The 17,865-nt window shown below is 41.2% G+C and overlaps 1 protein-coding gene across 10 annotated transcripts in view; it reads right to left on the bottom strand.

Annotated features, from left to right (window-relative positions):
* NRCAM (neuronal cell adhesion molecule) overlaps positions 1–17,865 on the bottom strand; it is a 182,152-nt gene that overhangs the window by 118,855 nt on the left and 45,432 nt on the right. The window lies entirely within an intron of this gene.

Genomic DNA, 17,865 nt, shown 5'->3' with positions numbered 1-17,865 from the left:
TGGCTGGCAATGGCTCTCCAATATCTCCTTCTCTAGCTCTGTGATCTGACCTGCAATTTATTAAAGAGCAGTCTAGCTGGGGGCCCTTCAGTATGTGTGTGATTTCTTACTGCATTATAGCCCCTGACTGGAGGCAAACATAGCACAGCCAAGGCTTACATAACAATATAAATGTGCCACCACTAACCCTACACTTCTGCTTATCCACTTGTTTTTTGAAGCTTATATTGCATAAGCACATAAATAATGGAGACTATGATAAAAAAAGAACTTTTTATTCTCTTAGACCAGCATAGTTGTTAATGATTTAAGGAATCATAAATATTAATTTTCAGTGTTATTGTAGAAATTGAGCTTGCAGCAGTGCAAATGGCATGTGCTTGTGATGTAATGTACAAAGACTCTCTGAGCTATACACCACACACAGTTTTGGATGAAGCAATCCCTTAAATGCTAATTTCCTGTGACTGTCATAGCAGGAGTTCCCTTATTTTCTGTAATTTGTGTATTTGTTGTTGTTGTTTATTCGTTTAGTCGTGTCCGACTCTTTGTGACCCCATGGACCAGAGCACACCAGGCCCACTGTCTCCCGGAGTTGGATCAAATTCATGTTGGTAGCTTCGATGACACTGTCCAACCATCTCATTCTCTGTTGTCCCCTTCTCCTCTTGCCTTCATACTTTCCCAACATCAAGGTCTTTTCCAAGGAGTCCTCTCTTCTCATGAGATGGCCAAAGTATTGGAGCCTCAGCTTCAGGATCTGTCCTTCCAGTGAGCACTCAGGGTTGATTTCCTTCAGAATGGATAGGTTTGTTCTCCCTGCAGTCCAGGGGACTATCAGGAGCCCCCTCCAGCACCACAATACAATAGCATCAATTCTTCGGCGGTCTGCTTTCTTTATGGTCCAGCTCTCACTTCCATACATCACTACAGGAAACACCATAGCTTTGACTATACAGACTTTTGCTGGCAAGGCAATGTCTCTGCTTTTTAAGATGCTGTCGAGGTTTGTCATTGCTTTCCTCCCAAGAAGAAAGTGTCTTTTAATTTCGTGGCTGCTGTCACCATCTGCAGTGATCATGGAGCCCAAGAAAGTAAAATCTGTCACTGCCTCCATATCTTCCCCTTCTATTTGCCAGGAGGTGATGGGACCAGTGGCCATGATCTTCATTTTTTTTTATGTTGAGCTTCAGACTGTTTTTTGCACTCTCCTCTTTCACACTCACTAAGAGGTTCTTTAATTCCTCCTCACTTTCTGCCATCAGAGTGGTATCACTTGCATATTGGAGGCTGTTGATATTTCTTCTGGCAACCTTAATTCCGTTTTGGGATTCCTCCAGTCCAGCCTTTCGCATGATGTATTCTGCGTATAAGTTAAATAAGCAGGGAGACAATATACAGCCTTGTCGTACGTACTCCTTTCCCAATTTGAACCAATCAGTTGTTCCATATCCAGTTCTAACTGTTGCTTCCTGTCCCACTTATAGGTTTCTCAGGAGATAGATAAGGTGGTCAGTCACTCCCATTTCTTTAAGGACTTGCCATAGTTTGCTGTAGTCCACATAGTCAAAGGCTTTTTTTGCATAGTCAATGAAGCAGAAGTAGATGTTTTTTCTGGAACTCTCTGGCTTTCTCCATAATAAAGCACGTGTTAGCAATTTGGATTATAGTTCCTCTTCCCCTTCGAAATCCAGCTTGTACTTCTGGGAGTTCTCGGTCCACATTCTCCTGAAGCCTACCTTGTAGGATTTGGAGCATAACCTTGCTAGCGTGTGAAATGAGTGCAATTGTATGCTAGTTGGATCATTTGTGTATTACCTTCCTTTATTTTGTGCTAGGTTTTCAGCATATAAGCACACTACTTGCAAGTGTGATTTCTCAGACACGATTTCAACTCTACAGACAAGTTATCAACAGGTAGAGCTTTGCCCCAAAATTATTGCACTGGTGACCAATTCCATTTCCTACACAATGTTGGAGGCATCTACCAGAGATGTCCAACATAGCTACTTAAACAAACATTATTTCCTCTCATTAGAAGAAAGCCAACGTAAGACTCATTCAAAGCCCTATACTGTTCATTCCTCATACAGACAACTACCCTGACAATGCTGTTGCTGAAGAAGAAAAATACAAAAGCTTAACACTGTAAACCTCCCATTTTCTCTTCTCACCCAATACTTCTGTGTGCTGAGAGGAAGAGGTATAGATATTTAGTTCTCATTCTACTCAGGGTGAGCTCATTGGAAATCAGCTACTACAAAGGGAAGAAGAGAAACATGTCTTAAATTCTTTTCCCATTCAGGACACAGATAACTTGCAGCTAAGAACCTGCCTTTCTTCACAGTCTGATTGCAGCTATCAGATACACCAAAAGGGGTGTAGTGACAACAGCAGGACCCAGCTATTTAAGCTTAACTCACACCTCAACTTTTATTATCAACTTTATGCACTGACTAGTACATAAACATCTCAACCATAATCCTTTGCTGTATACTTTTCCTAATCAGATTCTTTACTTTAGTAACTCTGATGATTGCATAATTTTTAAACCATTGCCATCAATAAATCTGAGCAGGTGATAAATATTGAATTCATATTAAGTAAACAATTTGAGAAAACAGTTTAGCTATTTATCTTATATTTTCAGATCTGATAACTATTATGTAATCCTTAAGCAGCATGATCTGGAAATAACCTTGTCTGTCTGGACACTACTTCCATTAATGCGTTTTAATAATTAGTGTATATATTAAATATGTAAAAGGCATTATTCTAACATTGGAACCACTGAAAAATATATCAACAGAAAGCAAGGGAAAATATAGATTAACTATAAGAGAATAAATATTTCTTTTTCTTGCCCATGAATGAATTGCAAAGTAGAGCTATCCATGTAGAATGATCAGTTACTACAAATATCCTGAGATTACAAAAATAAGATCATGCAAACCAAATGCCACATATGATATTATAAATCAACTAAGCATAAAACTAAAACAGCAAGACAAGCATGGGATTGCTTTTGTGGAACAGAAAATACATACGTATATCAAAATATCTAATTTGCTAAAACCAGGCTGTCACAAGATCCTGCAGGTTCACAACCTAAAAAACAAATCACTACCTGCCACCATTTCAGAATAACTCCTCTTTCTTTTTTTAAGAAACCATTGGTTGCTCTGGAAACTTGAGGTACGATCAGTAACTTTTTAAAGCCCTGACGGCTGTACCTTTATTTTATTTATTTATTTATTTGATTTATACCCCGCCTATCTGGACTACTCGTCCACTTTTCTTATAGATCTATGTTTCTTCTGACTTTACCTATACATCATAACATGACTGAAGAAGAGGGAGAAAGGGACCTTAGCTTCTCACAAAATGGGTTCTTGGGGATTAAAATTTATTTCTGTCAGCTGTAAATCTGCAGAACTGGAAAGCAGTCATCAAAGAAACAGAAAGAATAATTAAACATGCTGCCCCACACCCCGTGAAGCAGTGCAACATTGGTTTATCTGGAACAGCTTTCTACACTTTCCCCATGGGCACCATTGAACCGATCCTGGGAGGAATGGTAAAAGTTGATGCTGAGAGAGGGTTTGAAGCAAGGCCTAAAATGCAATCATAAGTCTGAACAAAATCAAATTACATCTTAAAGAAACACATTAGTCATTAAGCTATAAAATGACTGTGCTTACGTTATCTTCAAAGACTGTCACTGACCCAGTTCCACACAATATCCAAGAAAGAGTTGTGATACTTAGTTCTCGTTCTACTCAAGGTGAGCTGGTTAGAAACCAGCTACTCTCCAGAGAAAAGGAACACATATCTACAGTAATTCACTTCCTTCTCTGCATTACTCAACACTTCCTGATCCACGGTAGGCAAGGAGGACTGACTTACTAGTGCATCTCTAGACAATTTGTAATGTCTAGGATCCCCTATTGGTTCACACTGACAACTACTGTATAAAGCCATTGCTTCTAAATTAAAGATAAAAGGGTAGCAGAAAGACAGAAAACAGTGGTCTTATCTATTTTGAATTAATGTTCTATCCACTCTTGGAAAGGGCTATAGCCCCATCCCCTTTCTACCTATTGGCTAAAATTTGTGGCCCTTGAGATAAATAGGGTTGCTCACCCTGACCTGTGAGTACATTGCAAACACTGAATTAATTCAGTATCCTGTTTGTAAGGGTGTACTGTCAACTTACGCATACTCCTCTGGGCAACCATTATTCTATAGCAACTCTGAGAAAAGAGCAGAAGACATGTCAGAGGCCCCAACCCACACAATAGGCTATAATCAAACCCTGATGCCACATGAAATGAGCTAAAGAATTTGCTGAAAAGCAGTTATAACAATTGATTTGTGTTTTGGGTGCAATGTGCCTGTTCTGCTTGTTGTTGTTGTTGTTGTTGTTATGTGCCATCAAGTCATGGTGATGGCACATGGTGATGACAGCCCAATAACTAAGCAATCTACAAAATGTCCTGTCCTCAACAGTTCTGCTCAGTGCTGGTAAACGCAAGCCTGTGGCTTCCTTTAGGGATTAAATCCATCTCATATTTGGTCTTCCTCTTTCCCTGTTGCCTTCAAACTTTCCTAGCACTATTGTCTTTTCCAGAGAACCCCACTTTTCATCATATGCCTAAAATCTCAGTTTTGTAATTTTCCCTCCAGAGATGGTTTAGGCTTGATTTGCTCTAGGATCCACTTGTTCATCTTTCTGTCCAAGCTATTTGCAAGGCTCTCCTCCAGAACCACATTTTAAATGGATCATTTTCTTTCCTGACAGCTTTCTTCGTTATCCATCCTTCATACTCATACATGGTAATCAGGAATACAGTGGTGTGGATGACCTTGGCCTAGGTCTCCAGTGACACATCCTTACACTTATCTGCTCTTAATTTCTTAACTGCTGCCCTTCCAAGTCTCATTCTTCTGACATCTTGGCTGCAGTCTCCATTTGGTCTGATGACTAAATCAAGGTATACAAAATCTTCAGCAATTGCAATTTCTTCATTGTCAACATTAATGTTATGTGTCTGTAATCATACTTTTTGTCTTCACAATGTTCAACTGCAGCCCCACTTTGCACTTTTTTCTTTTATTCTCACCACAAGTGAAAGAAAAAGCAAGTCATGGTCATGGCCAGGTCTGCCTATTTTCCATCTTTGGCAGATTGCACAGTTGTGGCCCTGTCTGGACAAGTAATGCCTAACAACATTGGTTCATATGTTAGTAATCTCTAGAACTGACTACTACAATGCTTTCTACATAGGGCTTCTTTGAAGGCAACAGAGAAGTTTCAGCAAGAGCAAAATGTGTTGGCCAGGTTTATATTGGGAGCATGGCAGTGGGAGGCTTCTGGATGGTGGTGGCTGAACCCTTTTTTACTGTATTCGCTCCATAAGACGCACATACTTCCCCCCCCCTTTTTGGAGGAAAAAAGTGTGTCTCATGGAGGGAAAAATACGGTAGTAGCTCACAGGATTTGGAAACTATGATTCTGTTAATGTATCCAAAATATCACGGGCATTTTTTTATAGCCACATCACACTTTTGGCTCATATTCAGCTTTTGATCTACAACCAATTCAAGATCCTTCTCGCTCATAGTAATACTGAGCCAAGTATCTCCTATCTTGTAACTGTGCGTTTGTGTTTTTCTCCTAAATGTAGAACTTTTCACTTATCCCTGTTAAATTTCATGCTGTTGTTTTCAGCCCAGTGCCCAAGCCTATCATGAACTTTTTGAATTTTTTCCTGTCTTTCAAGGTATTAGCTATTCCACCCAATTTTGTGTCATTTGCAAATCTGTTAAGTCTTCTCTGCATCCTCTCATCCAAATTAATAATTAATAAAAATGTCGAAGAGCACTGGGTCCAGGATAGAGCCTTGGGGTACTCCACTTATTACTTCTTTCCAGTATCAGAAGGCATTAGTCTGGGCATTACTATTGGTTACTGTTATTGTATGGATTTCATTACTTATGCCTTTGTGGGTTGGGATAGGCAGTTGTGTTTTTGTTTTATTGTTGTTTGTTGCCTGCCCAGAGTAATGTCTGGTCAATAGATGGGTGTGATAAAAATGTAATTAATAAAGTGAATGAATTGACTCAGTAAAACTACGACCAAGAAGGATCTTGGAATTGTCGTAGATCACAAGCTAAATATGAGCCAACAGTGTGATGTGGATACAAAAAAGGCAAATGCTATTTTAGGCTTCATTAACAGAAGTATAGTTTCCAAATCCTGCGAGGTGCTAGTTCCCATCTATTCAGCACTGGTTAGGCCTCACCTTGAGTACTGTGTCCAGTTCTGGACACCATACTTCAAGAACGATGCTAACAACGAACAAGTTCAGAGGAAGGCAACAAGGATGATCAGGGGGCTGGAAACCAAGCCTTATGAGGAAAGGCTGAAAGAATTGGGCATGTTTAGCCTTGAGAAAAGGAGACTGGGGGTTGTTATGATATCACTTTTCAAATATTTGAAAGGCTGTCATACAGAGGAGGGGCAGGAACTGTTCTCAATCATCCCAGAGTGCAGGACATGCAACAATGGGCTCATGTTAAAGGAAGCCAGATTTCAGCTGAATATCAGGAAAAATTCACTAACTGTTAGAGCAGTACCGCAATGGAGTCAGTTACCTCAAGAAGTGGCGAGTGCTTCAACGGTGGAAGCATTTAGGAAAAACTTAGATAATCACCTAGGAGATCTGCTTTGATTTGTATTCCTGCATTGAGCAAGGAGTTGGACTTGATGCTCTTGGAGGCCCCTTCCAAATTAACTTTTCTATGATTCTATTATTCTAATGAATGAATTCATTAATTAATGAAATAAAAGTCACTCCACGTGATTGCTGCTTTCTGCCAGTAGGATGATGCCACCTGCATATCTTAAATTACTGATTTTCAATACTCCTTCATCTGAATCTAGTCCAGCTTTCCATATGGTATGTTCTGTTTATAGACTAAGGAGACAGGAAGATAAAATGCACAATTGTCTAAGACCTTCACCTATACGAAACCATTCTGTTTATCCATATTCTGTTCTAATGGTAGCTTATTCTCCACAATACAGGTTAGGTATCAAAACAGTTAAGTGCTGAGGCACAGCTATTTCTTTCAAAACAAGCTACAAATTCTCATGATCCACATAGTCAAAGGCTTTGCTGTTATCTATAAAGCATAGACTGATCTTCTTCTGAAAATCTTTGTTTCTCTCCAGTAGCCTACAGATATCTGCAATATGAACTTGAGTGCCTCTTCCTTTTTCAAATCCAACATGAACATCAGGCATTTCTTGCTCCATGTACGATAAAAGCCTTCGTTGCAACATCTTAAGCAGCACTTTGCTTGCATGGGGAATTAGAACAAGAGCCCTATAGTTACTTCACTCTGTAGCATTTCCTTTCTTGGAGATTGGAATATACATTGAACGTTTCCAGTCTGTGAGCCATTGTTTTGTTTACCATATTTATTGGCATATTCTTCTTAGGATTTTGACAGATGCAGCCTCTGTGGCTTGAAATAGTTCTATCAGTATCTCATATATCTCTGGTGATTTATTTCTTCCTAGTTCTTTCAGAGCATATTTCACTTTACTTTCTAGAAAATGCCTCTTCAAAGGAATCTGTCATTCTTTTGTATCTTCTGAAAAATATTTCAGTATACTCTTTCCACTTTCTCTTTATTTTATCCTGATCAGACACTGTGCTTCCCTTTTGATCTAACAGCATTCCTAATCTATTTTGCTCACTATTCCTTTCTAGGTGGTCCTCTTCCTGAAACCTTTTGAATATCTGATCCCAAAAATCTAGTGGCCATGTCAATATTCACATGCTAGAACACTGTGCATATCTGAATCCTTCTCAATTTGTTTTTCTATTTTAAAACATTTGTATTGATACAATGCACTTTATACAATAGCATTTGCACCTTTAAAATGATACAATGCATATCTGAACATCTATTTATGGAACCTTTAAAATAAACATCAAGCACACAGAAAGACATACTGTTACTTCAGATGTCCAAGAATATCTGTTGTTCTATTTAATTTGAAATAATATATAATACTGAACATATTGACATGCACCGTAAACAAGCAACAGAACTTGTATAGAACTTGTAAAGACTGTAAACCGAACTATAAAAGGAATAATGCAGTATGCTTTCACTATCCTGTTTTTCACCAAGTTCATTAAAGTGAGAATATTGAATTTTGCTGGAGATAGTGATTTTTTACAACAGCAAGTGTCTATATACCACACAAACCCTTCTAAATAAATAACACTGAATTATGCATACTGTTTAATTAAGGTTATAAATATGTCTGCCAAAGAAGAAAAACAACATATGGGCAAGCATAATCCATTCATTGGTTTATGAACCAAATGTCCCCTTGAGTCTGTAAAATGGCTATGATTCCTGAATGATGGCTTTTACATCTGGATCGGTGATTTAGCTAAGAGCTACGTAAAAACATTGCATGAAGGTGGATGACTACGCAGTGACTATGCATCAAAAGATACATATTAGCTATGTTTCTTCCAAAAGTAAAATCACACTCATTAATTTTTTTATATATATGCCACTTTCAAGTAGAAAAAGGAAAGAGTTGCCATAATGGATAAACCCTCTTGTTATTTACAATAATGATCTGTACTAGAGATGGGCACAAATCAGAAAAATAGTGATTCATTTTGATTCATGATTCATCAAGTCCAACAAATAATGAATTTATTATTTTTTTCTGACAATTTGATTTGTCAATTCATTTTTTACTTTAAAACCCTATAAAACTGCTACCAAGCACCCAGGAACACCAAATTCGTGTGGAAGCCTTCCCTGACGCTCCTCTACGAGCTCTGTAAATTTGGTGAAGTTTGGATTTCAGACATCCGAGTTATACACCCACAAAGTGGGTCCCCACAGTAAAGTGCCCTTTAGCAGCTGGTTTGGGAAAACACAATCTTCATCAAACCTGGAGGGATTGTAGAGGAGAGTCATGGGGAGCTTCTCTGTGATTTTGGTGTCTTTAGGTGTCTGAGGTGAATTTTCCTGGGGGTGGCCCTATTTGCGGGTGTATAACTCAGACATCAAAAATCTAATCTTCACCAAACTTGGAGAGATTGTTGAGGAGTGTCAGAGGAAGCTCTCTACAATTTTCGTATCCTGTGGGGACTGTTTTATATCCAAACAAATCAACAAATCAAAATTTGCTAAACATTTATTGATTTGTATGTGTTGGGAATATTGATTCATATGAATATTAATTGATGAATTTGCAATTTTTGAAAGAATTTGGTGATTCAATTTTTAAATTTGTGTCCATCTCTAATCTGTACTTGTTATGGATCATAGCTGTGAATGGAGCTATTTCTAGAAAGCAAAGCAAAGTATTGAAAGGTCACCCAAGCTAAAATTGAAGAAAGAATTAAATCCTTATTCTGAAATATTAGAAACTCCACTAAAATATCCAGAATGCCATAGAGAAAATAAGATTAAAACAATAAAGAAAGTGTGGAATGTTCAAATACAGATATATGTACATTTATATACTTAGAGACTTATTTATTTTTCTCCTGCAATATTTTTCTCCAGTTGTAACTAACATGTTCATGTACAATGTTTAGTATAGAAATGACACACTAATATGCAATTCAGTGTGAGATCATACAGGTATACAGTTTGAATTGTGGACTGCTTGTGGTGTGGTCCAGTGCAAGCTACCGTATTTTTTGCACCATAAGACGCACTTTTTCTCCCCAAAAAAACTGGGGGGGAAGTGCATGCGTCTTATGGAGCGAATACTGTCCCCTCCATGCCACCATCGCTGGTTTCCCAGGCCTCCGGAGGCCTCAGCAGGCCCCGTGGGGGCCTCCCCCAGGCACCATCGCTGGCTTCCCAGGCCTCCGGAGGCCTCAGCAGGCCCCGTGGGGGCCTCCCCCAGGCACCATCGCTGGCTTCACAGGCCTCCGGAGGCCTCAGCAGGCCCCGTGGGGGCCTCCCCCAGGCACCATCGCTGGCTTCCCAGGCCTCCGGAGGCCTCAGCAGGCCCCGTGGGGGCCTCCCCCAGGCACCATCGCTGGCTTCCCAGGCCTCCGGAGGCCTCAGCAGGCCCCGTGGGGAGTCCCCCACGACCACCATCACTGTCTTCTGAGGACCTCCAGGAGGCTTTTGACCGGTAAGGTGCTGCTTTTTACTTTTTAAAAAATGTTCTGGGTGGGTTTTGGAGGGTAGATTTGGGCTGGGGGTATGTTTCTATGTTGCTTTGTGTTTTGGTGATTTTTTTGCAGTCCCAGCATGGGACTTGCCCTGTTTATTTATTTTTACTTTATTTTTTGGTATTTAAAAATTAGTTGCTGCTTTTTACTTTTTAAAAAATGTTCTGGGTGGGTTTTGGAGGGTAGATTTGGGCTGGGGGTATGTTTCTATGTTGCTTTGTGTTTTGGTGATTTTTTTGCAGTCCCAGCGTGGGACTTGCTCTGTTTATTTATTTTTACTTTATTTTTTGGTATTTAAAAATTAGTTGCTGCTTTTTACTTTTTGAAGAATGTTCTGGGTGGGTTTTGGAGGGTAGATTTGGGCTGGGGGTACGTTTCTATGTTGCTTTGTGTTTTGGTGATTTTTTTGGCAGTCCCAGTGTGGGACTTGCTCTGTTTATATATTTTTATTTTATTTTAATTTTCAGTATTTAAAAATTAAGTGCGTCTTAACGTCCGGTGCGTCTTACGGAGCGAAAAATACGGTACTTCCTGACAATTACACAGTGCATGGGGAAATACACTTCTACCCAACAGTGATCTGTGCCCAAGCTGTATCTTTATGGTAAAGCAGTAAGGCTAATAATTGGAGGCAGGGGAGGGGAGAGGTTGGAACAATTCTTCAAAAAAACAGAAAAGCTGATATAAGGGAGATTGCTCCTGGTATTTCAGCGTGATCAGACATGCAGCTTTCTTGCCTTCTGAAAACACCATCAACAAGTTATCTGGAGAGGAAAGGCTCAAAAACAGCATTTGCAAATCTCACAAATTATTCCTCCATATTAATCCAAACATTAAGCATCTTTGGAGAAATAAAAATCTAAAGGAGTAAGAATTAGCTTTTGTACTTTGAAAACCCTTTGATGAAACAATCCAAGATAAAACAAGAGGTACAGTGGGGTCTCGACTTAAGTAATTAATTTGTATTGGAAGGCAGTCTGCAAGTCGAAAAGTTCGTAGGTCAAATGTGCATTTCCCATAGAAATGCATTGAAAACCATTTAATCCGTATCTGCTCTTTCCCGTCCATAGAAACTAATGGGAAGCTGCTATTCTGCCTTCTACCACTAGATGGGGATATATTTTTATTTTTTCTTAGCTCAAGAAGAGTTCAGGAACGGAGGGGGGGAGGCAAGGAACGGAGGGGGGGAGGCAGGGAACAGTGTTAAAAGCACTTTTGAAAATTTTAGCCCAGTCTTTGCAACCCAGCACATTTAAGCACAGACCCACAGGAAAAAAATACCCCCCAAAACTAAAACACTGCAAGCCCCTGGGGCTGCAAAAAAACAAAGCAAACACAAACATAACCCCACCAGCCCAATCCCACCCTGCAAAGACCAAAAAAAAGTTTTAAAGAAGCAAAAAGCAGAACCTTACCTGCACCCCCACTGCCAGAAGGCCTCCTGGATTCTTAACCCCCGCTGCCGGGCCAAGGCTCTGGCCACCGAGCCTGGCCACCCCCGCTGCCTTTCTCCTCCTCCGCTGCCGAAACCGCCATCGGGTGCAGCGCTGCAGGAGACGCCGCGCGGTGGAGGAGAGAGGCCGGATCGGCTCCTGCCTTTCTCCTCCTCCGCTGCCGAAACCGCCATCGGGCACAGCGCTGCAGGAGACGCCGCGCGGTGGAGGAGAGAGGCCGGACCGGCTCCTGCCTTTCTCCTCCTCCGCTGCCGAAACCGCCATCGGGCGCAGCGCTGCAGGAGACGCCGCGTGGTGAAGGAGAGAGGCCGGATCGGCTCCTGCCTTTCTTCCCCGCCACCCGGCTTCTCCCAAAGGGTTGCCCCAATGGTGGTTTCAGCAGCGGAGAAGCTGGGCGGGGTGGGGGAGAAAGGCGGGAGCCAATCATGGCTTTTCCCCCCACCGGGCAGCTTTGCAGCTTCTCCGCTGCTCCTCCTGCGGTGGCCACGCACACCCCAGCATGCCTAAAGTCATCAGCACAGGCGAGGGCTGGCCGGCATCAGTTACCGCCGCGCCGAAGAGGCCCTGGGCGGCTTCCCCTTAGCGATGACGGAAGCCAGGGAGAACTCTCCTTAATAGGTTTCCCCAGCTGGGGAGCAAGACCCTCTCCCCGCTGCTGCTGCGCTGCCCTTCGCTTGCTCTGGTTGGGCTTTCCCATCGCCTCCCTTTTCCAAACCGTTGGTGCGAAAGAGCAAAAGAAGCAGCCTCTTCGCCACCAACGGTTTGAATTTCCCGCCCTTTTCCCCTGCCTTTTCAGTCCGTACGTCGAAGCTCTGGCCGCAAGTCGATCCGAAATTTTGCGGCTGGAGCTGCACGTACGTCGAGAAGTACGCAAGTCGGACCGTTCGTAGGTCGAGACCCCACTGTAGTTCTGGAAGATGAGACTTTCAGTTTGAACTATGGATCAGGAATGCAGACATACAACTTAATGTCAACAGTGACGAAATTGAAATAGTGAAATATTCTGTATACCTTGGTTCAATCATTAACCCAAACTGAGACTGCAGCCAAGAAATCAGAAGAAGACTAAGATTTGGAAGATCAGCAATTAGAAAATATCAAGTGTAAGGAAGTGTCACTGGAAACTAAGACTAAGACCATCCACAGTATTGTATTCCCAATGACTGTGTGGGGGTGTGAAAACTGGACAGTGAAAAAAGCTATTAGGAAAAAATTGATTCATTTGAAATATGGTGCTAGAAGAGAGCTTTGTTGATACTTGGTTCTTCAGAGAGATTTTATTTAAGTAGGTTCTAGATCAAATTAATCATGACCTTCCTCTGGGGTCAAAAATGATGAAACCACGATTGTCATACTTTGAGCATATCAAGAGAGAACTAGATGCTCTGGGGGGAAAAGTTAGGAAAAGGTGAAGGTACAAGGAAAAAAGAAAAACCAAGTACTGTATAAGACAGATTGACTTCATAAAGGAAGTTACTGCTTTGAGTTTGCATAGGGTTGCCAGACGTCAGGCAAAAGGAGGACATGTCCTCCTTTTTAGCCTAATGTCCTCCATCAGGCAGGCAAAGATAAAAACCATTAAAATGTCAGGCTTTCGTATATTTTATGTTATAATTTTGGATGGGAGGGGGAGAGGTGGAAGAAGCCCCCCTCCACCTGTCTTTCCTCATCCCCATCCCCCCATTATCTGTCGCCGGTGCTGGAGCGCAGCCCTCGCTCCCTTTGCTGTGGCAGTGGCTGCTCGGTGATCCCCCATGCCCGCCCAGCCCACATGGAGCCCAGAAAGGCAGCACGAGCAGAACACTGCCCACCAAGCCAAGCAGGAGCAAGCAGCGCGCGAGCGTATCGACGAGAAGACGAGTGCCCAGACTGTGTGTGTTCAAAGTTCCTTTTGGGAACTCCAACTCCCACACTCCCCAGCCTCAAACTTATGACCGTTGGGGGAGGGGAGGCTGCCTCATTCGGCTTTGCCTGGCGCTGCTTTCCCCCTGCCTCTGCCGGAGCCTTATTTGGGCATCCGGATTAGCAAGGTTGCCTCTGATCCTGTGCACAGTGCACAGTGCGAGCGGCCGGGGGTTCCCCAGCCAGGCCAGGGCGGGTTTGGGTACAATTGGCTATTTAAATAATGTTTTTTGGTATTTTGAAAAAAAGCCTCCATTGAATTTATTTATATTTTTTTGCATGACTGTTTCTTGGTAGGTTCACTAAGAGACATTTATTGGCAGCTATTGTAATAAAATTGTGTTGATTGTGAGTTTAATCTGGAACAATTCAAATGAAACATTCAGTATGTCCTCCTCTGTCCTCTTTTTCACATTTCTATGTCCTCCTTTTGGTACCCATGTATCTGGCAACCCTAAATTTGCAAGCGTTGAGCAGGGCAGTAGGGGAATGAAAAATCTGAAGGTCACTCATTCAAAGCGTTGACGTACCGTATTTTTTGCTCCATAAGACGCACCTCTCCATAAGATGCACCACATTTTTAGAAGAAAACAGGAAAATAATCTGTTTTCGTCTCCTAAAAATTTGGTGAGCCTTATGGAGAGGCCCGTCTTATGGAACACACCCTAGGACCCTTTGGAGGCTCACCCTCCACCACCCCCCGGGGCCAGAGGGGGTGAAATCGCCACCTTCAGCGACTCTTCTGAAGCTTCCCAAACCTCAAAAGAGTTCCAGAAGGAGGCGATTTTACCTCCTCTGGCCCCGCGGGGGGCGGGCAGAGTGAGCCTCCAAAGGGTCCTAGGGTCCATTCCAGGACCCTTGCGAGGCTCCCCCAACCTTCACGGGGCCAGCGGGGGCGAAATCGCCAGCTTCCAGGATCTTTTCTGAGCCTTTCAAGCCTCAGAAAAGGTCACTCGGACCCTTGCAAGGCTCCCCCCCCATGGGGCCAGTGGGGGCGAAATCACCAGCTTCACTCCATAAGATGCACAGACTCCCCCCCCTTTTTTGGGGGGGGAAGTGCGTCTTATGGAGCAAAAAATACGGTATGTAATTCATAGGTGACTTGATGATATGTAACAGAAATAAAAACCTAAGTTGTTTGTGTACAGTTCAAAGAACAGCTTTAATGCCACCAAATAATGTATTTCGCTATATGGTAAAAAGACACTTCTGAAGTGGGAGTTATGTGTATGTACGTACAATTATGAGACAAAGAAAAATTTAGGAAGTGCATGAAAACTGAAATGAACAATACATAGGATTTCTATGAACTTACAAAATTATAAGGAAAATAGCAGTTTAATTCACAAAGCAATGCGGTCATTCTTTAATTATTTTAGTGTTAAACTTTAATCAGATCTCCTTGTACCCCATTGGGAATTCCTATGTAATGAGGGCATGGAAAACCTTTCTTAGATGCTTATTTTTCTATAGGCTGGGAGAGGATTTCCTTTGAAATAAGCCCTAGAACGATGATCTCCATCATTTTTTAAGGCACACTGTGCCTGTTTAGTGCTGTGAAAGTTATGTAGTAAACAATTTTCTGCTATCCATATATATTGACTTATCAATAGGATAAGAAAACTTTTGAAGGTGAAAATGTTTTAAACTGCAAGTCCCAGTTCAATAGTTTTCTTGTCAAACAGAAATAAAATACAAACTAAATATGACAGAAATTTGTACATATTTATACAGTATCTCACTTTTTTTAGGGGAAAAGCCTTATGAAATCATTTATGAAACATATAAAAACAATAAATATAATAAAGCAACAATAAAATAAATAACAGGGTAACTGAAAATGTTTTGAAACACCAGCAAAAATAAGCATCTACAGCACCCCTGGATAAAAATGTTTTCAAATCAGTTCATTAAAAGTAGGTCTTTTGGATTACCTCAATGAGGGTATCTTCTAGGCCTCACTATGGGAAAGGCCTATTTTCTGTTTACCAAAGAGGCTAGAATGAGGGAAAGGCACCAGAAAAAGAGCCTATGGATTTGGCTAGTCCACATAGTGGTCTCTTGGCTACTCAGATCCCAGACCAGTTCAGGCAATACAGGTTCAACAACTTGTCCAGCAGTGTAACTGGTGGAGAACATAATCTAATTTCCTACCTCTGTGCTACTCAGCAAGGCCTACTATTCCTTCAAGAGTTGCTGTGTTTGTCTCTCCCTTTGGTGGGGGAGGGGACTTTCTTTTCTTTTCTTCCCTTCTTTACTTTAAAAAAAAATTCACTCAACAAACTAAAATATTATTCATATTATTATGGTAGTACCAGAAACTATATAACTTGTTAGGCCAATATGCACTTCAAAATTAATCAAGAGATCTAAAACAACTTACTGCCTCATTACAGAGGCATAACATCTTAACGTAACTCATAACTACAGAATTTCGTTGTATGTGTATATACTTACAATGACAATAAATTATTATTATTATTATTATTAATAATTATAAAAGAGCCACTCTGCATGCACTAAGATGCGGCTAAAAGGTTACATTAAAACGTGGCACACATCTCTATTTCAATGGATCAGTTTAATAGAACATCATACGTAGCCAGGATGTATGACCTTTAAACATCATCTTCCAAGGTCCCTGCAATCAACTGTACTGGTGAAAGAACCAGATTACTAATATGGGGTTGCTGAGGATCCAGAGCTAGTTTTGCACAATCGGGGAAACAAGTCATTTTTGAATTTCCGCTTCCAAAATTCCCAGTGCCAGAAATGCCAGCAATGGAATTGGGAGAGTCATAGTTCAAATAAGACCAAATAGAAGGCCAAAAGGATACATTCCTTTTGTTTATTATCTCCAAGTCCTTGGCATTAACCAAAATGGCATGTGATAATGCTTTAATGAACTTGGAAGCAGGAGACAAGTCCTTTCTTCTTAAAGAATAAAGTTGATGAGTTGTAACCAACATGGTGCTAAGTAAAGAGTGGACAAAGTTTACTTCCACTGAGGGCTGTACATTGACAATACCCAATGTAATGAATTGTAATTAGCTCAGAGATCACTTGCATAACATTGGGTAGATGTCTGCATAAGGATCAGGCAAATTAAGATTTCTGCCACTAGAAAAGGCTTTCCCCTGATCTGAACTTCTATAGCAGGGGTCTCAAACTCAATTTACCTGGGGGCTGCTGGAGGCAGAGTCTGGGTGAGGCTGGCCCGCATCAGGTTTTGCACAAGAAAAGCTTTGTTAAAAAATTCCAGTCTTGTCAAATCTCTATTTTTATTTTTTAATACAAAATAAGATAAAAAATAAACAAATTAAGAAATAATAATAATAATAATAATAATAATAATAATAATAATAATAATAATAATAATAATAATAATAATAATAATAATAATAATAATAATAATAATAATTCTCTAGTGACTATATGTGGTTTCTTCAGTCTTCTATACAGTATCTGCTGTATTCAGATTCAATTGTCTGTATTAACAGTTCTTTAACCTTTAATCTTCTTTTAAACATGAATTGTCCTGAACATGAATGAAACATTGAAGAACATGAACTGTTCTTCTGAACATGGCTTCTCTTGCCTACTCCTTGCAGTTAGAGAGCTGGCAGCACTTCCTCTTGCATAGCCAAGCCACATTTGGCATGAGGGAGGTGCAGTTGAGACCCTCAGTATGGCTTGAAGATGATCATCAGTAAGTCTGGACCTGTACTTGGACTTATTGAAGTTCAAGTTGGAGAAGAGCTTTTCACACAAGTATGTGCTCCCAAAAAGGTACATGGTCTGCTTAAACATTTGGGGAAGCTCAGGGAAGCTGGGGTTCAATTCTCTCAAAAATTGCCCAAGCTTGTCTGCTTTTCCACTCACCTCCCTGAACTTCGCTTTGAGTTCAGAGTACTGCAGGTCAGTGAGCTCCGTTTGAAGTACAGGAGGGCCATCTAGCACATCAAAGGAGGAGGGTGTGTGTAAAAATTTAAAATGTGGCTTTGTGCGTCTTAAAGTCTGCAAATCTGTGATCAAATTCCTCCTGTAGCTTCAAAATGACATCAACATACTTCTCACCACTGAATGGTGTGCCTGCATCCACAAGTGCTTTGCATGATGAGAAATGGCAAAGGTTTGTCTGAGAGAGCTGGGCTTTTGCCTCCAATGGTGCTCGGCAAGCCTCCAAATGGAAAAAGGCAGGGGAAAAGGGCGGAAAATTCAAAAATGGTGCTGGGGAAGTCTTCAGAGGCTTGCCCAGCACTATCGGAGGA

The sequence above is a fragment of the Pogona vitticeps genome, chromosome 5 (assembly GCF_051106095.1).
Source record: "Pogona vitticeps strain Pit_001003342236 chromosome 5, PviZW2.1, whole genome shotgun sequence".
Taxonomy (NCBI): Eukaryota; Metazoa; Chordata; class Lepidosauria; order Squamata; family Agamidae; genus Pogona; species Pogona vitticeps.
The sequence above is the reverse complement of the archived record's forward strand: the minus strand, read 5'-3'. Positions and strand labels throughout refer to the sequence as shown.